At 42.3% G+C, this 26,845-nt stretch overlaps 1 protein-coding gene across 7 annotated transcripts in view; it reads right to left on the bottom strand.

Annotated features, from left to right (window-relative positions):
- Positions 1-26,845, bottom strand: part of OSTN (osteocrin) — a 115,962-nt gene that overhangs the window by 43,446 nt on the left and 45,671 nt on the right. The window contains exons 1-3 of one of the 7 annotated variants that reach the window (XM_087739714.1): positions 19,472-19,627; positions 19,163-19,333; positions 6,952-7,122 (exon numbers count right to left, since the gene is read on the bottom strand). The exons of 3 other annotated variants lie outside the window; for them this stretch is intronic. The gene's annotated coding sequence lies outside the window, so the exon portion shown is untranslated. Of the gene's footprint in view, positions 1-6,951; positions 7,123-19,162; positions 19,334-19,471; positions 19,628-26,845 lie in introns of those variants that run through there. 3 more of the 7 variants (XM_087739713.1, XM_087739715.1, XM_087739716.1) reach the window with 3 other exon arrangements.

The raw sequence follows: 26,845 nt of genomic DNA, 5'->3' as shown, positions 1-26,845 counted from the left end.
GCTACATCTGCCTGACTACCCTGTGCAGGCAAGCCATGTGCCACAGAAGCCACTGGGTCCCTTTCATGTAGACTATCCGGAAAAAGGAATTTCTGATCTGTGAGAAATTCCAACATTTTGAAATTTGTTTTTCTTCCAAATATAAGTGAGAAGCCAAAATTCCATGGGCCCTGTGGAACGGATCTCCTGGAGAAGAACAGGGGGAAGGAATGGAGAAGATTAAGAAACTTTATTTTGAAAGAAAAAAAAGAAAAAAATTCCTGCTGATACTTTTTTTGATGAACTTTGCCACTTATTAACTTCAGTGGGGACCAAACCAGTCCCCAGAGAAGACCCACAAAGTCTGCAGCTCACTAGGAATCTGGGAGAGGTGTACGAAAAAGAAGCGAACAACTAATGATCAGTCAAGGTTGACAGCCAGAAGCACACTGATAAATAGGTTATTTTCAAATTGGCCGTATATTTCAAACAATTCATGTGTATTCAACATTTAAAGACAGATATATAACTCCTCAAGGGGTCCAGTGAAGCATTTAAGTATGGTTTTCAATTTCAGGATATGTATCCTCACTGAAAATATTTACTCAAGCATATACAGTTAGACGTTCACTTCATTGCTTTCCTGGACTAGTTCCTATTCATTCTTAACCCAGGAACATTATTTTTACACCTGATACAACACCCTAGTGATTTCTAAGTAAGTATCATTCTCAATTTCAGTCAGCATTGAGTCTGCTATTTAATTCTTTAGCCAAAATCTGTTGATCTTTGGTATCTAAAGCCAGCCCTTTAAAGTTACATAAATAAAAGGTACTTATCTTTCAGTGAAATAGAACATCTTCAGTTTCCTTAATCATTGCTGTTGAGCATCTGCTGCATTCCCTTTTACACAACCCATGAAATTTTGGGATGCTCATGGGCACAGCAATATGCATATTCCTGACAATCCTGACTCCCACTTCCTCTTTTCTATCATATGAAGTGGCTAGAGCTGCTCAAAGAAAACTGTTAAAAATTTTAACTTGAGAAAAACAAGCTTTATACAATGATCTAGAAAAGAAAGACAATAGTGGGAAAACAGTTTGATACCCAATAATCAGGTATTCAAGGTATTAAGGAATGATTATGGAAAATTTCAGATGAAGGTGACAAGATAGAGTATCTGGCTAGAAAAAGGGCAGATGACATTGACTGTCAATAGATGTGAAGTGATGCACACGGGAAGAAACCATCTTAAATACTTCTGCTTTGCCTACATAGAAAAGGGCTCTGAGCTGACTGTTTCTATTCCAAAATGAGGACCAAGAGGGGGTTTGACAGAGGCTGGCCTTCAAAATGGTTGCTTCCAATATAACAGCTTGGGATCTTTAATTGAAAATGACAGGAAATAGGCTCAAAAAACAGAAAGGACCTCTTTTCAACCAGTGTATATTTAAACAGCGGAACCCCTCAACAAATTGTGTTTTAGATGCCAAAAGTTTACACAGATTCAAAAACAAAGTCACCAAAGGAAAATCCCTCAAAGACTATTAAGTACAAAATATTGCGTCTGGTTCTAAAATCCTTCAGCCACAAATTGTTGGAGGCTGGGAGAATATTTGAAGGAAGTGTCAAATATGCTTGCACTACTGGCCACTGTCAGAGCAAGTATCCTGAGCTAGACAGACGGCTGGTCTGACCTGGTATGACTGTTCTTGCACTTTTACAACACATTTTCCTGTTTCCTTGTTCTCAGAAAAGCCTAAAAAAATTCACTGAAATGAATCATAACATTTACATACACATACCATATTGTGTCTGACAGACAAGAGTTGGCATAGAAAATTTCAATCCAAAGACTTAAAGCTTAGTAAATTTATAAGCAACCAAAAATAGGTAAACGATAAATTTTTACAACTTTAATAAGAGACAGAGCTATCATCCCTACCTTTAATTCAAAAAATATATTTGGAGTTCACATAGACAGTACATATCAGCAATTTAGGGTAATATACAATACAACGATTGATTATATAACTGTCCCTGAAGTGAGCTTTGTATATTCAAGAAATTCAGAGCCAATCTTAAAGTTCAAAGAAACCCAAATATGCTGAGATACAAAAACACACACATATTACGCATCCAGACATAGTGTGGTAACTTTTGCAACGTTTCCCACAGTCTAAAAGACTCTAGTGGTTTTAGAGATATTCTTTGCAGTTAAAATACAGAATCCTAGTAAACCTGATAACATTCATCAGTTTGGCTGGAATTTCTCATACGCACACATACATGCAATATCTTTGTTTGAGAGGTCGGCGTTGATTAAATTTAACTGCTTCCCCTGTGGACTTAAATCAAGGCTGGATACTAAACTAATATATTACTATACATAGTCTATTTATAAGTCATTCTTGTTTAGCAGTTGCACCTTTTCCACGTAGTTTAGAATAGAAGCTGCCCTTGTTCTCTAGCACAACCTCTACCGTGAAAGCATCAGAAAGAAGTAATTACATTTAACAGGCGCCACCCTTGTTTAATGGTGTATAAATATCCTGGTGCCAGTCCTATGCTTAGCATACAAGGAAAGGCTAAATACATTAAACATCTGCAGCTCAACTAAACACTGGTGAAATGCTGGAGGGGATATGATAACCATAGGCAAGTACAGAAGAAATGGAAACATTAATGATGGAAGAGCATTGTTTAGGATAATATCTAGTCATAGAACGATGCTTTAAAAGTAAGCACAGGGAAAATTATGTTGGAAGCATTTCCTAATGGGGAGAACTAATAGTCTGTAGAATAATCACCCAGGGGAGATGGAGGAAGTCCTTTTGACTGAGTCATTTCTTTCTGGACTGGGCAAAGTGTTAAGCACACTACTGGGAAAAAATGTACTGGCAGACAGAAAGACTACCAGGTCTACTGCTCAGAAGCCTAAGACATTTCTGTTCTCAACAGTAGCAATGTTGTTCAAAACAAAACCAAACTCATCAGAAACCTTTTTAATTGTGCGTGAAGAGATGAGTGACTTCTGTAGTCTCTCCCATCTCTTTCTCAAATTTAATATATTTACATTTATTTATGACTCCTTAAATTGCATTTCCAGAACAGAGTTTTCCTCTTGTGTGTTCTCAGATCTGCAGTCACGTATTGCCTTTGTCCACCTGATGCTGTGTGGCAAGAATGGATGCAGCTTTATCGGAAACTTGTCCTGATCAGGCTCTTGCCAAGCATGACTAGTTTAATGTGACAGATTATAAAATGAAAGGAGAGTGAAAAGGGAAGAATAACAAGTGCCAGGGAAAGATTAGATTCTCCACACATTTCTGCATTTATTGACCTTTTCTTCTTTGATATACCATTAGTTACCCAGATTTACAGCTCAGGATGGCAGGCAAGCTGTCAGGTGCACTATTTAGGTCATTGATGATGTTATGAACTCTACCGGAAACTGATTTCATTAAATGAAAGTATGTGACTTGACATTTGATACAGCAAATATCTAACTGACATTTTTAATTGCTCCTTGTACAATTCCTTTGTAATTATTGAGAACTTTTTAATAACTTCTTAGGGACTTAAAAATTAAAACACCTCTGAGAAAATTGCATATGGGGTACCAACAGCCAGTATATAGCATCCATACTGAAAAGTCATTATATGTGAATGCAGTTTGGCATCAGCGTACATAAGTCTATAGATCAATCCACAGAGAAGCAATGTTTTACCCTGAAGTTTCCTGAAGGCTCACTTGGATGGTTTTCTTTCAGCAACCTCTACACCAAGTTTTTAGTCATAAATTTGACTTAAGTTGCAATTTATTCATGAATAAAATACCACCTCTTGGATTTGATCCAGAGAGAAAATAAAGAACCTAGCTTCAGCTGGCCAGCAGAAACACAGTTCAACATGCAGGACACCAGTGTGAGCAAAGCTCTGCTTTGGGTTCTGATCAGTTCATAAACAGTATGATCCGATGCGACTGTCTACAACAGCGTGAGCAAGATTTGAAAACCTTCAGATCTATGTTTCTGAAAGCAAAAGCTATAGTATTACTTAAAGTAATGTAGCAATGGAGGGCTGTATCTTTTTTTTAAGGTCTGAACCCAGGTTCTCACTGTGCATTCACTTTACTCATTACATTAGTTGAAGCGATGTAAATCCAATGATACACAAGCTCTCCACCATTGGAACTGGAGTAAGAGCTTGATCATAGTTCAATTGTAGCATGTAGGAGCTGTCAAAACATTTATCTTTTTAAAACGCTTTCAGGATACAGCAGCTGTCTCCTAAGAAACTCCTCTTGCCACCTGGTAATGCTTTACAAACACAAGCACTTGGAGGAAAATAATTGTCATGCCTCTTCATGACATAAATCCAGCATGCAGTGTCCTGACCTCAGTGCAAACAGGGAATAACATCATGAGAATGGATACAGCAAGCTTGACTGAGGTAAAGCTGATCTGAATGAGATCAGGCTGGCCTGGTTTATCTCCCTTTTGTCAGCTAGACACAAAGACTTTGGAAGGCATAAAAACCAGCCTGGTTCCCAATACCACAGGGACAGGGACTCATTCCAAGGGAAAGTAGGTTGTGGAAGGCTTCCTCTCTTTGCACTGAGTTAGTGGCTCAGTGCAGCTACAGCTGTAGAGGAACCTCATCCATCAGGGCTGCAGAAGGGAACCTCTGCACCAGCCACAGCTGCCCCTGGAAGGGATTCCTTATTGGTGTCTTCTAGACTCTAGCAAGAAGGGTGCAAGTGTCATTTATGATCTTCAAAGAGTTAAATGCAATGACCAGCCACTAGCTCTGCACTCAAGTCTGCTGAACTTTAATCTCTGTGGCTGTATAATGTGGCCTGTAATCTGTTTTAGTGCAGCGAGAAGAGCTGAGTCTAAACTGTAGGACTCTTGATGCTGATGATAGTTCCACGCAGATCTTGTTTTCCCCATGCTGCAAGACCTGACTGGCTTTGGCACATCCTGCCTAACTGCGGCTGGGTGATGAGGAAATATTTGCCTTGAGCCTGAGCACTAAACACCTCCTCTGTGGTTAGGAGAGATGTAGCTTTCTCCACAGTGGGGTGGTGATTAGATTGAACCGTTACCTCCATTTTCCACCTTTGCTGCAGTAATTGCTTTCCCTTGTGCCCCTCACTGGACAAACGAGCTAAGGAAATATTCTGGGAACAGCGAGGACTTTTGAACACTGTGTAACGTGAGCACACTGGCTTCTGGAAAAGGGGTTGGCTCTGCATACGTGTGAGTGGAAGTCTGCTATTCCACCCTGAGGCGAGAAATTAATTGCTATGACTGTGTCCCTTCTTTGCCATGTATACAGCTGGCAAGCCCTAGCCCATGGCCACCATGTAGGATCAACATCTGATTCTGGGCTTTTTTATGCCCTATACTTTACACTAGTACTCCTGTACTTCATAGGAATATTACTTGCAGGGCGGAATAGGTCCCTTTGCCTCCACTAAAGGACAAGGGCTTTAGTGGACAGCATAGATTTAACTTCTCTGGGCAGAAATCTGAAGGAGACAAGCCAATCTTCCTTGCATGACAGATGCAGAAGAGCAAGGTGCTCATGAGAAGCTAAGCTCTGTTCCACCCCCATGGCAGGGGAATTAAGATGGTTTGTTGCACCTGTCTGTCAGTCTGTGTTTGTCCATGGCCACATGCACCTTGGGAAAGCCTTAATATCTGTACCATCAGTACCAGCAAGGTAGGAAGCCCCATGTAATCAGGCTTGCAGGGACTCATTAAATCCAAGGAAGCTGGACCATGAGATATTTTATTAACCCTAGTTTCTGAGCATCAGAGAATTACTGCACCTGAGCTGAGATAGGCTGCAGTTTTAAGCAAAACACGGGATTAGATTATCACTCCCTGTAGTCCCAAACACAGGTCACAGCCCTGCCATGTCAGAAGCTGCGTAAACAGAACAGAAACACCCTCTTGTGTCCCACAGCCTTACAGTCAAAGGATTTGGGCACAGTCAAGTTAATTTAACCATACGTTGACTATGGTATTTCTTGTTTGTGCACTCTTAGTTTACAACGGGATAACCTGATTCAGTTTAACCTTCATCCATCGCAGACTAAGCTGAGCTGTGTTACATCTCCGCAGCCCCAGGCTTGGAGTGTGCTGGGCAGACAGCATGTGGGAAAGTGTTAAATCCTGGAAGGCAAATGCATGTCTGGGTACCTACACGTACAGACAGACAATAATACATACAGGATGGGAGTGTTACATTAGAGACATTGCCCATGTGGCAGAAAGCAAGCCAAAAGCCAGGGAAGTGTCTGAAAGTGGCATGCTGGCCGCCACCTCGTTCAGGAGCAGCGAAGGCATGACTTATGCTTCCTGGTTTACCAGAGCCTAAGCCTCACCAATTCCAGGACTGGTTCCAGGCTGAAAAGCTGATGCGGTGACTTGCCTTTTCTGCCTGGCAAAGGGACAGTATTTCCTTGCTGATGATAGAGACAAGGCCACTAAAGAAAGGAAGGAAACACTGCATTCCCTTTCTTTAGGGACAGAAGCAGCCAGTCTGCATGACTTATCTGGATCCAGAAGACACAGCATGGCATTTGAGTTAGGAGTTCGGCTAACTACAGCACCCACAAGACAGAGGAACCGAGCTGCACTTAACTTTTTACAGTACCGGATGTGCCTTCCAACGGATAACCCTCTTGCCATACCCACATGTTACAGATGGAAAAGACCTCTGATTTAAGGTTCCTGCTCCAACTCTGAATGCCACATGACTTTGAATTTGCTCAGATCTTCAGCCAGTGGCAATCAGCATAGGTCTACTGAAGCCTGACTCATCAACACTGGGTCTCTTACCTTCACAGAAGAAAGTTGATACTTAGTTCATAATGATGCCAGTGGCAGAAAAAGACATACTTTTTTATGTTTTGAACAAATAAATAAATTATTTTAAAAGAGAGTTACTACATACCTCAGCTGGCACAAATCCTTCAAGTATGGCACTCTCTTAGTAATGCACTCCAAAGTGTTTAACTGCAGCGATGTTATACAAAGAAATGCTGCAATCTTGGGATAAACTGGGGTTCATATAAAAGTAAAGTCTGGGAGAATGAGTCCAAGAATGAAGGAATGCTTAAAGCACCTAAAGGGAAAAAGTAAATTCGAAGTTAAAGTTGGAATCTGCTGTGGCAGGCAAATATCCCTATCATTGAAAAGGCTCACAGGATTTTTAGTAGCCTAATAATTTTGATAACTTCCTCAAAATGTGATTATTTTTGATGGAAAAGAAACACAAGTTCCAAATTTTGGAAATAATGCAAAGTTTTCTGCAATGATGTCAAATACTCTTTCCCTTCCTCTGTGAAAACAAACTTACTTATTTTCACGTTAATCAGCTTTAAGATTTGAAAAATTTAACCCAGCTCTTACTGTATTTAATTTTCATATGCCACCCAAAGAAAGAACCAAACTAAACCCAACAAGTTATGTCTATGGAAACCTCACAACAGCATCTGCTTGGAGGTCAATAAGAAACTGCTTATACATTCCTTAAGGTGGAAAGAGACTTCCGAAGACTTAATAGACTTCCAGAGCATCAGACCGTCAGATCCCAAGTTGATCTCCACAGGTAATGTTTACATTTTGATAAGTCAGCATCCATTAACTTGTTTTAGGCTAAAGCAGAGGCATCCGTTTTGAACACATAGACATCAATAGAGAATCCAGCACTACTTTTGCTAGGAAACCAAGGAAATGACAAGAAATCTACTTTGTACAGCTACAATATCAATCTCACATAGGAGTCGATTATTAAGTGATTTACACACAGAGCTCATTTTCCAGCAACTTGCAGTGGAAGACAGAAGTTTTAGTTTCTGGTTTTCAGTGTTCCTTCCTTCCCTGTGAGGAGTCTGACCCAAAGACCTAAGCAAGAGAGGATTTGTACTGGACTCTCCGTGACTTCGGATGGCCCATGGATGGAAAAACCTTCATCTCAATTAAGGTTAGCTCTCTAGTCTAAGCTTGTCCAGGTTCTGAGGGCAGCTCTACTCCAGGTGGACGCTGGAGTGCACAATGTGCATCACTGATGACAAGCAATGTTTGGGCGGAGGGGCAGGAATGGGAAAGAGGCATGCAACAAATCCACACCATGGAAAATTCTCACCCTTTTTTGAAGCAGATGGAGAAAAGAGAGCAGGAGACAGCACATAACATTTACAGAGGAAGTTAATATAGTCAAGAGGGAGTGTAAACTGCCCTAGGACTTGACCAACATCATCAGACAGCTGCCTGCTTATTTGAAGAAAGAGAGCTGCTGCCAGCTGAGAGGGAAGAAGGTGTAGATGGCAGAAACTGCAGAGATATTAGGAAGCAGAAAGAGAGGGGACTTCTGAGTCTCAAGGCTGGGGAGAAGCACTGGTTAATAGCCATAATTTTGTTAGCCTCCATCATATTGCCACATTCAGCATCTCTTTCCCAGGCTAAAAGGTCCCCATCTGTCCCATCAGCCCTCATAAAGGAACCACTCTGTTCATGTGGTCGTCTTCAGTACTCTTCTCTAAGCTTACAGTGGCTGTGGGCAGGACCCATACACTCCAGACTCTGGAGTCACAGGGGTGCCTGCAGCAGGCCGCTGAAGGGTGACAACTGTTCTACTGTTTCAGTGTTGCTGTCAGGCATGTGGGAAGGATCTGTGGAAGAGGTTGTATCCACAAGTATGCACTGTGAATGTAATGGAGGCACCATAAAGATTTCCAGCATGGAGACAGATGGAGTGCGCTACCCCACATGGTAGCTGAGCTATGCGTACAGTGCCTTGGTTGCCTGTGGAGATCTTCGGAGTAGAAATATCTCCTTACTAAAATGGCCACAGCATGCTTCTTGAATGGGGATGGAGGAGAGGAATGTAATACCTCCTGCCACACACACACATAAAAAAAAACCCCTTCAATCATCAAAGCATTCTGTTAGAATTAGAGGGAGGAAGCTCCAAACACAGGTAATACCAGGATTCCTTTCTGGGCAGAGTTCAAGTTTGTTTAAGATTGTTTTTGCCTGGATATCACCAAACTTCCAAGAAATCTGCCAGAGCTGTAAAGGGAAAATATAACTTACAGTACCAAAGAAGTATCATTCTCTGTGTTGTCTTCCAGAAACTGAAGGGCTGTGATTTCATTAGAACGCTGCAGTTGCAAGACCACAAAGTAATATGCTGACATTTTGAGCTGCTTTTAAACCCAATATGTATTTTTAAAACTACATTTATATTCCATCATAAACTGACACTGGACAGAACAAGTCACTGTTGCCACCGTGACTGCACTTGAACTTAAAATGGAAAAGGCTCTACTATGCGGAGCATTGCAAAAAAGCCCTTTTTCTAGGTCAGGTTCTGTCTAGGGTTTTGTAACAGTGCCAGACTCTCTAGTTTCTGACCACCTCCCTCTAAATCAGACTACAAAGTTGCCAGTAGGGCTTCTGGAAGGTTCAGCTTCTTTCCTTTCTCTAGTTACAGGGACTAGTGAATTCTCTAGTTACAGAGAGAGGACATGCAAATTAGGGACTGCACTGCAGGGAGAAACCCAGCCCTTGTTTAGATGCCTTGTCAAAAAAGGAAGCTACTGCTGAATTTCATAAGGATGGTGAGACTCTCTATTGGCCTTGTATAGCAGTTCTCCTGCCCTGGGAATACTTTAACTCTGTTTTCTTTGCTCTGTCTCACCTGCCCTGTCTACAGCTGCCAGGGCAGTCTGGTGGTGTGGTACCCAATGGGAGCTCACATGGTCAGAATAGGAAGAAAGAACAGAAAAAAGTTTGCTAGAAATGAGACTGTGCAGAACTGAGAAGACTGTATTTCTGATACTGAACAGCCACAGAGAGACATCTTTTTTCTTTGCTGCATATTTCAGGGTGCCCTCTACATGCTTCCTCACACACGGATTTCAAGGTCTGTATTCTTAGAGATATTACTTATTCATCATGCACTAAAAGCATAAGAACTAAGCCAGGAATCACACTCACTCTCCTAAGTTCTCTACAGATATATACCAAAAAAATTAGTTGGTGCCCAAAGCAGCCTGCACTGTTGCACACACTCACTTTGGGGAACTACAGAGTTCAGGCTGGTATGAGTCCTCCCTCCCTTTGTATAAAGTCAAGCAGGTACATGGTCTCCTGGATTAGAAACTGATTGTGCAACTATACAATGAGATCTTGACTGACAAGTAGGGTGCTGGGACAATACAGCAATTTAAGTATAACAGTAAATATATACTAGATGCTCAAGCCATTGTAACAATTGTGTATACAATAAAAAAAAGAGCTAATCACCTTGAAGGGTTCCTATGCCTTATTGCTTAATCATTCATCGAATGATTAAAGTAGATGCTCCTAATTGAGACATAAAAGTAATATAAAATGGAATATCATGGCCACTTTCATCATATGCAGAAAGGAACAACAACACAACCTTAGAAGAGGGCTGAAAACCAGATCCAAGTACTATTTCTAAAGAAATTGGAGATGTTCTTAGGATTGCTGTCTTTCCTATTAATATTTTCTGACATTCATATTTCAGTACTCTCAACAATTTCAGCCAAGGAACAAGATTGCACTGAACAATGTGTACACACACCTATCAAAGCAAACTAGTCCTTGGACATCAATCTTACCCTCCTGACAGAGTATTTATTGCTGCTAATTGCTTCCTCACTTTATCTGCCAAATGAGACAAATAATCATACTGTCCATCACAAAGCCAAAAAGATGACAGGAAAAATGCTTTTAAAAATATTTATCTTATAGCATAAGCCTGCAAAAGGAAGAAACTTCACAAGAGACAAAAGAACCATACAGCAGATACATGACCTAACAGAAGAACAGATTTGTCACATGAATAAATGTGGTGTGTTCCAAAAAACCCCAATCTAATACTTCAGAAAAGAGCAATATCCTCTTCATGGCTCACTGGTACTCCCTGAGGAATTTTGGAAAACATTCTAGTAAGACATGCTTTGGCTGATAATATCATCGGATTGCTGGGATTTAATTTGATGTTTTCATTCTTTTTTTCTTTTTGGTTTCTTGTTGTTTTGATTTACGAGAATGAACACTTGTCTCAAAAACAGGATCTTGGTTACTGAGGAATCTGTTTATTTCAGGCCCTTTTTCCTAACTTGGTATCAGTTGGAACCACTCACTGCTCTTGGTATTTTAGGGGCCTAATTTTAGGCCCCGGTTTTTCAGATGTTGGCCAGAGGCCCCACTCAATGTCTCTATGTAGAAAAAGTATATTGGAAGATTTGCTTTTATCTCTAGTGAGGATCCAAAACTTCTGAAAACATAAGGATTCTTTTCTGTTTAGTTCAATAGCTCTAGGTCTGGCCTCCTGCTTGTGACACCTGTTGGTCTGAACATCTGTGAAGGACATGAGATAGACATTTGATCCTGGATTCACTTCACTTCACTTGGGGCATTTGTTAAGTGAAGAGCTGTCTCTGGTTAGCTGCAATAGATCTAGTGTCTATGGCTGCACAAGCTGGAACAAGGTAATTCCACTGCCATCTGGACCCAGTATTCCAGCACCTACACAAGGCAAAGAAGAGCCAACACAACACAAAGAAAAGACAAGAGACCGAACCCTATCCTTTCCTGACAGACTTGGCGTGAAGTCCATGCGAGTTCTCTGCATCCTGATCTAGCTCCATACCAGCACTGGTACAAGCATAGCGAGAAACTTCCTAGGCATTAGCTTTGCATAAAAGGGTTTGCCTTTTGACAAGAAGAACAAAACTTTCTTGTAATAAGTAGATATCACCTTAGATATCCGTGGCAAGTCTTACTCTCAAGAAAAAGATATCAGGGCTGTGTTCTCATCCAAAAGCCACATCTTTAAACAACTATATCTCCCCAAGGCACTGATATTCTGCTGGGACTTCTCTACTGCTTCATCCTTCACACTGTCTCTCAAGCTACACAGCAGCACGGGTCAGCCCCCCTAGGGCACGGCTATGCTTTCTCCTCTCACCAGAACACCTGAACATTTCAAGAAGCTGCAAGATCTCATGGGGCAAGTTGTGAGTCTCTCAGGGCTTTCCCCATGCACTAGCAGCACTCCCTGGTGAGGGCTGGGCTTGGTTTGTGTTTGCCACACAGAAGCTGAGAGCTGTTGACAAGCATAACCACCTGCTCAGGGGTGTTCACTCAGGGGCACGCATTCATTAAATACGGGATTCCACTAAGGCAGGAAGAAAAGACACGTCTGAAGCGCAACTGTGTTTTTATGAATTTACCTGCTGCTATTTTCCTTTGTTACTGCAACCATCATATCTCTGAGACATCATCTGTCAGGTTGCTCATATGCCACAACTACCTTTTTTCCCCCCAAAGAAGAGGCATATGGACCACTGATAACTAACAAGTGCTGGGAAGGAAAACACTGGAGGCCCCACTTATAACCAGAGAAGAAGGGGTAGTAAAGAGGATTATTTGCACAGAATTCAGCTTGGGTTTTCAAACCAGTATTTATAGGTTTGGAAAGAGCCAAGAACAAAAACTTTGAAATAGTTATTAGGAGTTTTATGGAAACTGGATGAATGGATGGTTTCAACTGGAAGCCAAATAAACATAAAAAAGATAATTTAAGCCTGGCAGGAGACCTTGGGATCTTGAAATAATAAAGCTAAAAAAAATAAGAAAATAAAGCTTTTGAAAAGTGACACAAAGCCTCTGGAGTCCAGAACAAACCCTTCTATCTTAACAGTAGAGATGCTGTGCTTGAATCAAGGGACAAAAATTGCTACTGTACCAGCCTCTTATTAATTATTATCATTATTAACACAAACTATGCTGTCCTATGCATTGCAGTCTAACCACAGCAACACAGTCAGATAAACCATCCACTAAGCACAAAGATGGCATTTGAGAGAGAAGCTGGAATCGTCCAAAAATAACACCAAGTTATATCCACCAAGTGGCTTCTCCCACTTTGCTTTATCTAGTAAGCCATGCATATGCATTTAAGTCCTTAGATGGTCACAACGGTGCCTGTACTAACCACAGTAATATCCCTGCAGCAGTGACCTCGTGTTATTTGGAGCTGTGTCTGCAGAGTTTCTGTAGCTGGACACCTCTCAAAACCAGCCTACAATCCATGGGGGAAATTGAAAGCTCCTTACTCTCATCCCTTTTCTAGAAAAATTAGATACCTATTCGAAGCAGTTACTGTGGCTTCTTTGTGTCTGAACACCCACAGTTTCAATGACGCCGCAGTCTTTTCGCAAACACAAGTGTTGGGAATGAGCAGAGAGCCAGACTCACGGACAGAGCTGATAATCCTTATGACACAAACAGGTTTTATGCTAGAAAAAGTGCACCTCTAGTGAAGTTTCAAAAGCCTCTTACAATACCAGTAGTAGATGTAAGGTGAGTTTTATTAATTTAATTAACTTAATAATTGAGACATCCTAGTCTATTATGCACTGATAAATAGGGGAAACTGAGGCAGAGAACAGTGAAAAAATTGGCCAAACAGTGGGAACAGCAGGAATCAACACAGAATGTCTGACTCATGTGCTTGTGCTCATTTGGCTAATGGTCCTTCCATGTAAGCCAAATCCTGGTTCTGGTCTCATTGAAGGCAATGGTAAAACTTCCATATATGTGAACAGAGCAAAGATTTGAGACTTCAGTCTGTCATCTGCGCTTTATAGGTTTGTGCCTTTATAGATGGGGCAGATATTTCATTCTGCTCTGTGGTTCAGCCAGCTGGACAGTGCTGCGTATATTTAGGGCACAATGAGAAAAATAAATAGCAATTAAACCAAAAACCCCCTCTTTCTTCCATATGGAAGATTTTAGTATTTTTAATAGCAAAATTACTCTTCCTCACTTATGGCACTTCCACAGAGAGATCAGTTGCTTGTAACCATTAGTAGCAACAAAGGCTGAACTCATTCTCCCAGAGGTCTGCTACAGCAGCCTGGCAACTCCCCACAGCCATGGGAAGCAACGGCTTGTCCCCATCTGTACCACCCACAAGAGACATCGCTGTGCTCAGTTCTCTCTTCTGTCATCTTCCAGCTGACAGACATGCTGCAGGATCCTGTCAGCTCGCAGAAGCTAAGCGGGGCTCAAGATGGCTGCCACAGCAGGCAGGTTAATGACCTGGTCACCTTGCCCTCACGTGATGCTGAAACGAGCATCACAAGGGAAATACTCTCTTCACGTGAGACACAAAACTCTAATCCTGACCATTTGGTAGGATGCTGGCTGACTTCCAGTCTGTATGCCAGGGTTCCTGGTGTACATTTTTGCTGCCTGTTCTGTGACCTGCTCCAAGGTTGATCCAGATGTCACATGCCAGTTGCTATGTAACATCTAAGGCAATGGTCTGTGAGCTATACCTCACTGGAGCTGGGAGCATGGCCTCTGCAGGAAGGGTTGCAGCTACTCGCTCTCCTCCCTGCCCTGTGATATCTGAGTATTGCTGCCAGAGAACGGGACTGCAGCTTTGGCGATCACCCCTTCAGGGAGCAGAGAAATAGGGAGCTCAGACTCTAGCTATATTCCCTGAGACCTAGCCTTACTTAGGCTTTTGTTTGCCATCACCTGCTGTAAGGCTTTTCTAAACTATCAGCAGGTGACTACTATTTTCACTGAAAAGAAAGAAGCAAGAAAGTTTTAAAGCTCATACAAGCAAAAGATGAAAGAATTGAAGATCTGGTCCCATCTATACATCACCTACAATGGAGGGAAGAAAGAGGAACTGCATATTTGATAAACCTTACCTCTTCTCCAGTCCCCTCACTCTATCAGTGCAGAAACACTGATGTTTCAGTCAGGGTTTAGCTGCTCAGGGCTCCACCTTCCCAATGAATGCTCAACTATTTTATTCCAGCATATATGCGGGTGAGCACCACCACCACTTGGCCATGGAACATGGAGAATAAAGAGTTTACTGTGAGCAAACCCTAATAAGACTGAAAAGCAATGTCCATTGTAATAATCCTGCTTTGTGATGCTCATTTCTGAAACTTTCATTTTTAGGGTAGAAACTTTCTGTACCGTGTCCCTCCTCAGATATGGTTTGTATCTCTTTTCTTTTGAAAAGACTCCTTTGAAAGTTGTCCTTAGCCAGTTTTGGGAGGATGGGCGAGGCATGAGGCTTCAACCAGTGATAAAGAAGCAATTGTTACAAATTTGGGAGAAAACCATCATAAATGATACATTTTAAGAAAACTGTTTTAATGGATACTTTTTAATTAGCTAGTTATAAACTGTCAGATACATTGAACCCACATCAGTCAGCATCTACATCAGTTGAATCAGTTCAAAAGAATTTGTTCAAAAGAATTAGCTGTATCTGCTCTACCCTCAAGTACCTTTCCAAAGAAGCCAAAGAGATAACTGCTGAACTAGACATATTCTTCCTGAATAAGGTATGCAGAGGGGCGCTAGCAGGCTGCTGCCAGGGAAGACCAGGCTTTGAATACTTTGTCTGAAATCAACGTCAGAGAAGTCCATAACCATACAAAAGAGGGGAATTCTCTCCCTGATATGGGAGGGAGGGGAATATGTTTTTGTCCTATATCATAATTTTAATTTCTACATACTTAATTTGCACAGTCCTAAACTCTAATCAGCTAGGGTTATAATGAGCAGCCTTCAACTCAACCGCTTCAGAGTCACGCTTCTTGAAAGAAATACAGCTATCACAACAGCGCACAGAGCCAAGAGCATCACATTTTACCGTGTTGGGCAATCCTGCACCTCCCAGACAAAGAGAAGGGATGCATCTGCTACTTGCTTGGACAGTCCATTCTAGGTACCTTCTGGAAACACCAAATTTAGGTCAAATTTAGTGTAACTGCTTGCCCCAACAAATCTGGTAAGAAGGGGGAGGCAGGGGCAAGATTGCTTTGTCTATGATGGCTGCAAATAGAACTGAGAGGGAACAGATCCTAACTGCCGATGAGACTCAGTCACCGATAGATCACATCAATGATCCTGTTTTACGTGTTCCCCCTGTTCTCATAGGTGAGGCTCTGGTAAGCATATTGCCTAGGTTTGGTCCCAAAATTAAGATACATACAGACGCAACTCTCCCCGTTACCTCTCTGCTCCTATATACAGAACATCTGAGGCAACCACAAGCATCTTCACTTGCGTCAAATTGACTGTGTCATGACGTGAAGCTGAATATACTCCAGGTTTTATTCACCCCCTTCAAAGGAACCATGACCCTGCAGGTCAGCAGGGTGGAGCAGGCACAAAGCAAGGGGAAGGACTTGCCACCTTAGCTGTTCTCCCACAAAAAACGCCATTTCATCCCACCAGTTCCCAGATTGCAGAGTGAGGAGATGTAGGTGAGAACACCCTTCCTCTGCCCCAGGGTAGACAGTTTCAGTCATTGAACAGCTCAGACTCCAACAAAACAGGGTGCATATGTGCAAACACACTCACACAACACTAACCTCCAAATACTCCCAAACCCAAATGACATCAAGATTTTCTTTAATTACTGTATTTGTAAACCCTTGATTTTCTTGTGGTGGGGGCCTCAGAACCATTGGAGACCTTGGGGGGTGGAGGGGTGCCAAAGACAATTGTGGCCTGAGAGTATTTGCCAGCTGGACTATGAGATTTATTTTTGGTTCTCAGTTGTTTTTTTTTTTTCTGTACTCCTTGCAGATCCTGCTTTCTGGCTTGCTGGGATCTGCAAATGCCCAGTCTTACGAACTGCAGACCTGGACTGTGCTAGGGTGTCAGTCCCTGAAACTGAGAGGGCTAATGCAACAGTGAGCAGCAATTCGATATATCAGGAAGCCTGCCTTTTCACAAACTGCACTCACTAGCCACAATTCTTATTGAACTTTGAAGGCCCAGTTTTGCTCCTGTTTACACCCATTCAGCTTTAACAGCTACTGCTGATTTATATGAGGAATATGGTTTGGAATCTGGGATTAATTTCCTATTCTAAAGAAAGAAAAAAAGAAAAACACACTTTGAATCCAGCTATCTTGCAGCCTGAAATTCTGTTCTGCATTTTTTCCTTTCAATGCCACAGCCTCCTCTGCTCTTTCTGCCTACTTCCAATTTTCAGATGAACCGCTGAGATGCTAAAATTCAAACTACATGAATACACATCATATAAAACAATCACAAAGACTGTGTTGGTTCAATATCTTCCTACCTGCCCTTCCTACATCAAAGCAAAATCCTCTGGTTGCCTGACACAGTGAAGAATGCCTTGCAAGCGTGACTGAAATTCTGCCCAGAAGCAGGTAAGTGCTGCAGGAGCCGGTCCCCAAGGTTGCTACCCACCATGAAGACGTACAAGAGTGTCTTGAACTCAATCCCCACCTGAAGTGCCAGCACAAAGCACCAAGAACCATCTTTTGAAAATAGCTGAGAATATGGGGTGTGATGTGAAAGGTGCTAATCTGCTCTACCTGGCAAAGAGGCAGCACTATCTACGAGCTGCACACAGAAAGGGGAGTCAGGAGAGTATTTTGAATCACACAGGCTTCCACCATGGAGAAGGGTGGAGAACAAAACCCTTTTATGTATTAATCATGAGGCACTGTCAGCAGCAGAGCTCTGAGAGGAATGGCTAAAACAGGAGGAGGACATTACAGATGCTAATAGGTAGTAATCCCACATTAGGTTCAGGAGAAACTGCGGCTGAAGGAGATGAGGTCCTACATGGGATCTCGTTACCTGAGCTACTTCACAAGGGAGTGAAAGAAAACACGCAGTCCTCAGTCTCAGAACAAGACATGAGGTAGCACAGGAGGACAGTCTGAAAATGCCCATATCCTGCAACTCTTGCAAAAGACTCTCTGTGGCCATTTTGTAATCAGTTACCTGCCATGTCCTCTCTTAACTCTTTCATCTTTTCCTCATGAGTCAGCTCCTGCAGTACCCCAAGCAAAATAGATCCACAGTTCAGATAAGAGAGATCTTGTCCTATACTCTGCTTTTATCTTTAGTAACCAGAGCTGGCCAGCTAGCTAAAAACCAGACGGGTTTTCACAATCCTGTTAGACAGCAGGAAAGTAAAGACTTACTGGAAGGCAAAGTCTAGATGAGCATTGCATAGCACAGCATGTGCATCTTACCCACACCCCAAATTTTCCCAAATTACTTTTCAAAGCTTGATCTATTAACGGGACACAGTAGGCAAAACACTTGGAATCAGTGGTCTTCTTTAGAGACTTTGTCTTATTCTTCATCCAAATTAACGTGTTCTTCTGTAAGCCTTACTGACAGTGCCCCAGTTTCACAACACTTCAGTCACTCCTTTCAGAAAGAAGGAAAATACTCTGTCATCTGGATATGCCACAAACATCAAACAAGGAACAGCTTGCATGAACAAAAGCAGAAGCACGCTACATATGTGCTTGTCCAAATTATTTGGCAAACAACAAGTATACTAGGAAAGAACAGACAGATGAGGAAAAAATAGAGAAGTTATTTCCTCACAAACATTATTCTTAATAAATAACTTGACTCACTTTGCTAAGAATAATTTGACAGGAATATGGTACTTAAACTGTTTAAAACTTTTATTTTTGAGTTGCTCTTCATGCACAGCTTTTCTCAGAATTTAATTTGTTTTACTGGATTGGGGGACCAGAATTATACCTTAGCATTGCACTAGTAAGCAGCAAACTTCCCATTTGCTCACTGTTCATCTTGTGAGCATCCTCTTTGTTTTAGACTTCTTCACTGGTACATACCAGTACATATTTCTGTCCACACTGAAATCCTAAACTGCAACCATAGGGTAAGATACAGAATGCCCTATATGGATAATCAGGACATAAACAGCCATAGCAGAAGTTGCTGGCTAACCTCCTACCACTCAACATGAGAACTAAACTCAAAAGAAGGCTTTATCTCATTTTTCCTTCTCCCCACTCTATACAGCTTCAACACACACAGTCTGATTTGCAGAAGTTTTTAGCTTATCCATCTGTATCACATATCAATGAACGATACCAGTACAGGATTAAGTACCCTAGCAAGAATCAGGGGGTTTGCGCTGCATGCCTCTTCAGAGCAAAGCACCTAATGGCAAGGCTAGGCTTAAGCACATGAGCAGGATTTGGACATGCAGGCTCCATCAGCAGTCAGTGCACCCTAGGTACTGCCGCTTCTTAGAAAGCGGCCTTCCCTACCAGGATCTTTCTCTTTTCCTCCTCTGAGATTGGTTGTCAGAGGAAGGTAGTTCAGAGCTTCTTTCTCTCTACCAGCGGGTCGGTTTCACTCTGTTGCATTAATGGGAATTGCAGGTGTACTTCAGCCCAAATGTTAATTTCTTCAAAGAGCAGAGAAAAGGCTACATGCACCTGGGGAGGAAGAACATACATCCGTTTGTGCAATCTTAGCTTTCAAGGGGAAATGTGCAGTGGAAAAAGAAGGAATGATAGAGGAAATTAAATTAAAATGCAGGAAGAAGAATATTAGTAACAGAAGGGAAATTTTACCTGTGGTACTGGCCAAAATGGTTTCAAGATGCTCAGTGAGAATAGATGGGTGTACAGGAAGCCCAGCAGACTATCTAAATATGATGCTGAGTTGGAGGGTTCTGGGGTAATTGTCCTGTTTCAACAGTCTAAGAGAACTTAGCTGCTCAGCCCAGCTCTGACCTCAGTGGCTCTCTCATCCCTTGTTTCTCTGGGTTGGCAGGAGCTCATCACAGAGCCTGGCAGGACAGCCCTTCAGGCATTCCTGCAGTATCTCTCAGCTCTCCTGCCGAATGGTCTGCGGCATGTTCAAAGGCACTGTGAGTGAAGAGGAGAAGCAGGACAGCACTCTGAATGACATGGCATGAGTGTGCTCTGGAAAGATTTTCCTAGGTACTGTGTGACAAAGAACATGGGATGTTGTTTCCACTTACAGTCCAAGCTGTTTGCTCAGACCTACAGAACTGACCTCCCCAAGCCTAAACAGACCTCCACCAGCCTCACAGTGGGCAGTCCCCCTGTACAGGCTGTCGTCTCCAGAGCAGGCTCGCTGAGAACTGCACATCTATTTTTGTTCCAATCTTCTCATGCTTCTTGCCCCATCCAGGCTGACTTCCCACTTTGGTCAAGGCAACGGTATTTATCATAGCCCCATAGAGAACACAGGACAGAGAGACTGAACCTGGCAAATGCCTTTTAGCACTAACAGAATTACTAATCATCAATGATTTACACCACAGGGATCTCAAACATGCTTCCACTCCTCCTGCCCCTGTAATGATGCTCTTCTACCCCCTCTCAGAGGCTTACCTTTACCTTGGCTCTGGCCCAATCCCTGTTCCTCAAGCTCTTCACCACAGGGTCAGTCTTCTCACCCAGCCTGCTCTGCCCTGCTCTCCACTCTGCCTAGCCAGTCTCTCAAGAACAATGATTATATCACATAGAAGGAGCTAATCACTGTTGTCCCAACTGGCTCTTCACCCCAGCATACCCAGCCAGCATCAGTTCTCACTCTGTCCTGGGTTTCTTTTGAGATCTGTCTTCTTTCATTATCCTTTCCTGTCCCACCGATTCCCCAACCCAAACATTGCCAGCCTGCACTCAAATAATTTCCAGAGCCTTTCTGCTGTGCACCGCAGTTCCATTTCCAGATATCTTACCAGTACCTTCTACAGTGGCATTAAAACATCCCTATCACCACAGGTCACCTCCCTAATGCACCTGGGCTGTATTTGCATTGGCAGAGTACAGCCACCCTATGACCACCAATGTTTGAACATCCAAGGCTGCACCGCTGATGTTTCCAATGCATTTAAAAAATGAGAATTTGCTAAAAACCCAACCACACATAAATGATTTTATAAAAATTCTTTTCCCACTCCTTTTTCACTCCTTCCCATAAGTTCACTGGGGTGGCAAGGTTTCTGATATGGACACCAGCCCTTTGAATAAAACTTGGCAGGTTTCACACCACTCATTTCTCTTAGGCCAGCACGGGGCGTAACAACACATGACATTAACAGCTTCCAGCCAGACCACTGACAGGAGGAAAATAATTCCTTCTGTTAGCAATGACCTTCCAAGCTAGTGTGCTTGCAAAGCATACTAAGTGCTAACAGCCTTTCTTTATTTCATTGATTTTCCCAAATCATTGTCAGAATTTCTGTGATAGGTTCATTAGTCTCACAACAAAGAGGTGATAACATATCCACCAGGAAGAAACCACGAGGAACTGCAAAGAACTCACAGGACACGAGAGTGGTGTGATGTAAATGATAGATCAGCTTGCGGCACAGGTGATGCTGCACAGTGTTGCTTTCCCCTCTGTGCTGTTATAAATTGGGAAGCAATCAGGCTCACTCTGATCTGACATAACTGACCAGACCCCAGCTTGCCATGGACACTGACCACCCTGGGGCTCTGCACACAGGATCTGCTCTTGAAGATTCAACAGTTTTATCACTTACCTCTGCATAGTTCAGCTCACCGCATGCTGTTGACTTTTACCCAAACAAGCTCTATTACTTTTATTCTCCATTCTCGTCTCTGCTGATCAGTACTATCTTTAGCACCACCCATTCATATCAGAGAGAAAAATGCTCTAGCATGTTGAAGGCACATCCATGTGGGGCTACACAGTCCTACAGTAGATGCCACTGAATCTGGAATAACACATCAGTGCTCTATTCCACTTGGGCAAATTAGTACTGCTGAAAGACATGGAGAAGCAGCCCACTGCAGGGCCAGGCTAACATGGCAGAGCTACAGGCTCTATGCGATACTATGCTGTGCGATACAGGTGCAGAAGCTAGCAGTTGCTAGTTTGAGCTAGCAGGAGCTAGTTTGTTCAGAGCTAGCTCAGGTCTCTCCAACTTGGCACTACTCCACATGGTAAACACTAACTCATCCAGGTGCTTGGTAGTATCCTCCAATATTGGGGGTGTTTCAATAAGGATGCTTTATGAGAATGACCTATTTTGTCCTGAATGCCCCATATGCTAAGTTCTCTCTCTCTTTTTCTTTCTCCTTCTGGGTAATCACCATGAAATGGACATAAAGGCAACTTGAAAACTTGCCAGCCTTCACATTATCTGAAGTCACTATTTTATAATTTTTGTCAACTCCATGTCATTCCCCCCATCCCTAAGTGGCTATACTAGCAGAAGAGAAATGTCTCTTCTTCAAGATACCTGCTTATAATGCAAAAACAGTAAAAGCACATGTTCACAGAAATTATGTTTTACATTCTCAAGTAGAGAGAGGAGACTTTGACTACACAGTTTACTGTCAACAAAAAAATGATAAAAATAGTACTGTAATAACAATTGCTCATATCACTGTATTGTAACCTTTAAGACCTAGATTGTTTAATACATGGAATTTGTACGGGACCAACCACATCAAGCCATGTTTTTTTTCTTGCATATTTCATATTTCACTCCCCCATATCTACATCCTACTGGAAAGTTTCAAAAGTATTATTTATCCATTTTTCTTACATGATAGTAGCAAACGCAAATCACAACAAACTCCATTGTTTATCTCAAAATCCAGAAGAGAGAGAAGTACGTCTAGAGTAAGAGGCCCCAAGTTCGGGGGATTCAGCAGTAGCTAGACCATCTGTGGTATTCTCTGCTCATGGTCATGTTTAATACTTTTCTGAAACTACACCTGCATGCCAAACTGGACAGATTCACATCCTCATGACCGGAGAGAAGCACAGTTTTAACACTGTCGTGCAATCTTCTCTGGCTTGCTTTTGCTGTTTGTAGTATCACTAAGGAAACCAAATGTGAGACTGGTGATCTTTATTCAACATGTGCCTTCCCCAGACGTGATCTCAGCTAACTTATGTATCACTTAACTCCAGCCCATTCTTTCCTATACAAATACCCATGAAATAGGTTGAACTGGAAGGTAAGCGATGATAGCTGTGACTCTGAGTGGATTTTTATGTACAGTACATAAAGAGCTGCAGTGACCTCTAATGGCAGGCTGCCAAGCCTTTGGAACTGCAGTACCTGTGATGCTAAGCAGAGTGGGTTGTATCTTTGCTATAAAGATAATGAATCATGCCTAGCACTCACCGGAAGGTTTCACAGCACCTTACAACAGTGAGATGTAATTACCCACCAGACACAGAGGCAGAGGGATATGATGTGACTCACCTAAATCATGCACCTGATCTGGAGCAGCCACCAGGGATACAGTTCAGGACTGCTGAGTCCCAATCCAATGCTTTCTCCAAGTGAACCTGACAATAAAACACACTGGACTAGATAAGAATACAGCCAATTCTGTCTTAAATCCACGTTCTGCTCTACCCTTCCGTGGCAGCCAGCACTCTCTTTTCAAAGCATTCACTTTCATTTCTGAATAAAATGATCACTGTGTGCCAGTGCTTGATGTTGGTTAGTGTCTGTGGAAAGGCAGAGTTTCAGTTACGGAAAATCAGGGAAAAAAAACCCAAAACTCTTTACTTTTGATCCAGATTCCTCCAGGAGTGACTCTGGCCTGCTCCTTAGCCTATGAGCCAACATGGGTATGAGATGAATTTTTCATGGAAATATCAGTAGAATACGATTAGCAGTTCTCTGATCTTGACTTTTTAAGTGCTTATCCTCACAATTCAGCTGTTTGCTGGGGATATGTGACTTTCCCCAGTTTAAAGGGGGGAAACTGAGGCAAGCACTCACACTCAAGGCCAAGCTCCGTGATCACCCACACAGCTACAACTCACACTCTGGATGCAGTTTGAAGTTCAACTGATTCACAGAGGCAGAGAAACACAAGGCATGCAGGGCAAAACCTTGGCTTATATTCAGGCTGGCCCTCCACTGCATCTGGCTCCAGCCATGTGGTGTAGCAAATGTGAACTTACACTCAAAGTACGTTTCACACAGAGAGACCAGAAGCACCAGTAAGCTACTGTGCACCACCTGATTTGGGTGAGCCACCTCTGTGAAGGCTCTCACCTCTCAGCAAATGCAAAGTAGTAAGACTTAGCTTAGCGTGCCATAAAGGAAGTTTCATTAGGGCGGCATGACCTTACATGAAGAGAGAGCTGAGCACCTGCATCATGACAATGACCATGACTCAGATGACATACAGTAACTTGTTGAGCTACAGCAATACGAGCATTTATCCAAATCCAAGCAATTTTCCCACAGTCACAAAAGAAGCCCAGAGCACAACAGAGTGGAGAACTTAAGTTTCCCAGAACCTCAACGACTAAGCCTGCATTCCCCTCCTTCACTTGATAATGAAAAACAACATTCAAGTGTATCCTTTCATCAGAAAAGCAGTATTTCTCCAATTGCTCCAACATGGAACTTTTAAAAGTTTCATTCATTTAAACAGCACCTGAAAGGATTGAATCTGTACTAATGCAGATTAATAGAAGATTTGCAATAACAAAGCTTGGAAAGGATGCCAGAAATATTAATTTTAGAAATTAACATCTTGACAAAAAATAAATTTTCAGCTGTGTATAGCTAATTCCATGGATGTTCACTGCAGGATTTTTCAGACTTCAGAAGTAAACATATTGCAGGCCATGGTGTACAGGAGTAGATGGGACATCAATCTGGCAATTCCTATGCAAGACAAAACTTCCCTGTCGTAGGATTTTCCATTGTATCAAAGTACTTGTGCAATCTCTTGAAAGGGAAATATAGGAGAGCTTCACACAGCTGAGAACCGTTATTCCACCTTGCAGTATAAAGCTGCTCTGCACAGGTAAGTAATCAATGGGAAGAAAGCAAGCCTGAGATTTCTAGTGACATTTGGGTTCATAATGCTCATTCTGTAGCACATGCACATCTAAGCAGAGCTCAGGCTCACAATCTCCTGTGTCTAGCACTAAGAAAACTGTGATTCATATCAGCCAGAATTCAGATGCTTTCATCATAACACAAAGTTACGTGAGGCCGTGAATTGTCTGGTGCCAGCGTTTGCTATGCTACACCTCATTATTTACGTATATTCCTTAGTGTTTACAGGAACTTAGCATCTAAGAGCTCCCAGTGAAATCCAGCCCTGCTGCACAGAGTGTGCCTGCCCTTCCTATGAGTTAATTCCCTGGTCAAAGGTGCATTTTAGACAATATTTTCTCAACCAAAATATAGCCATCAGTGTTGAATCTTCCAGAAATCTGAACCTGGAAGTTTCCACAGATCTTGCAGAAAGTAAAAAGAGTGATGGTAGCAATCGCAGCAATTGCCAGTTCCAGCATCCATCCATGCTGCTCTCCAGTTTGCTCTAGGCCCAGAAAATAGGTGTAGAGTGCAGTTTGGTTCGAGTCGGTCCTCAGCCTTTGCCAGGAAGGGGCAGCAATATTGACAAAATAACATTCTCCAGGCACCACAAGAACATGCTTTAGTTAAAGACTCAGTCTTACTTTGACCATATGCAAAGCTGGCGGGTCTTGTAGCAAAGTGTTATCCTGAGCAGCAGGTAGTGCATGGCTGGCAGGACAGAGTAGAATTAGTGTTTCTATAGAATATGTTTCTGTCTATGTAGTTTTCTGTGTGCCTAGGTATGGCATAACTTAATCCCCAGGAAGCTCTGCCACACAGTTTCAGATAGCAAACCCCTACATTGCTGAGAAAGGACCCGTGACAGTAAAAGCACAGGACTACTACCTCTACAGAAGGGGGGAAAGCAACTTTAGTTCAACAGCAACACAAGGGCATGGGACGACTAGGACAAGTACCTATTCCACTTTGCACTGCATGCCCAGAGCAGCTACTGTATGTGGTCATGTGGCCACATAGTGAAAGACAACACTCAGAGAAGCCTACCTCTGCATTTCAAGTGTTGTCTAACTGTGGAGATCCTACACAAAGCAATACCTGCCCAGCTGACATTTCCCTTTCAGGTATTCTTCCCAAGAAATCCAGGTACAAATTATGGGACACAGCCTGGAAAAACAAAGAACCTCCAGATATTAAAGGTGGAAGCTGATTTCTCTCTGTTTCTCTTGTTACAGAGGACAACTCCACCTGATTTCTCTCACATCTTGTTCTTGGTCTGGCTGACATTTGCATCACTTGGCAGGTACCTGCAGCCAAGGAGGCACATCTAATTTGTATTCTTCTATGGCTATCAATAGGTATACAACATACATTTCACAACAGTGAGGTTGACTAAATGCCTTCTGTAGCTTCTGGTTTACATGCGAGTTGACAGCACTCTGACACTTTCAGGCGGTATTAAATACCTCATAGAATTGGGCCAATAGCCAGGGCACAGATCTGGCACATGGAAAATAATAAGTGGAATATCTCCTTGTTACCACAGCAACTTGAAAAACACAGTGACAACAGTGCATATCCCTGCAGACTGACTGAGGATGAACAGACATACACTTTCGAAATATTGAAACAAATATTATAATGATGCTCCTGAATTGCAGAATAAATCCTACTTCATGCAGACGTGAATGTCAGAAAGACAGATGTTGTCTATTGATACTGAAACTTCCTATAATCCCCTAAAATCTGTTGGATAACATACAGGGAACTGATTGTACCAAAGCTTAAAGGAACAAGAACAGCACTGACAGTTACACAACTAAACATGGGGAAATACTGATCGTATTTTGCAACTTATTCTTAACCAAGCTTTTGTGCTTTTTTAACAGGCATATTTGTTTACTTCCATGGATTGTGTGGTAGAAACCTCATCCTACCACCTTAGCGGGCTTGATTCAAAGATCATTAAAGTCAAGAGAAAAAACTCCATTAACTTTGGTGAGCTTTGGCTCAAGGCTTCAGAGGCAAGACCACGGTTGAGCTAAGGGATTCAATGAATCACTTCTAGATGAAGTCAAAGGAGGATCAAAGACAGTAGCTTGACATCCTCTTTGACTGCACTCTTCATGATTCAGACTTA

This window comes from Nipponia nippon, unplaced genomic scaffold, assembly GCF_047370975.1.
Source record: "Nipponia nippon isolate SJK-2023a ecotype South Korea unplaced genomic scaffold, ASM4737097v1 scaffold_7, whole genome shotgun sequence".
Lineage (NCBI taxonomy): Eukaryota > Metazoa > Chordata > Aves > Pelecaniformes > Threskiornithidae > Nipponia > Nipponia nippon.
The sequence above is the reverse complement of the archived record's forward strand: the minus strand, read 5'-3'. Positions and strand labels throughout refer to the sequence as shown.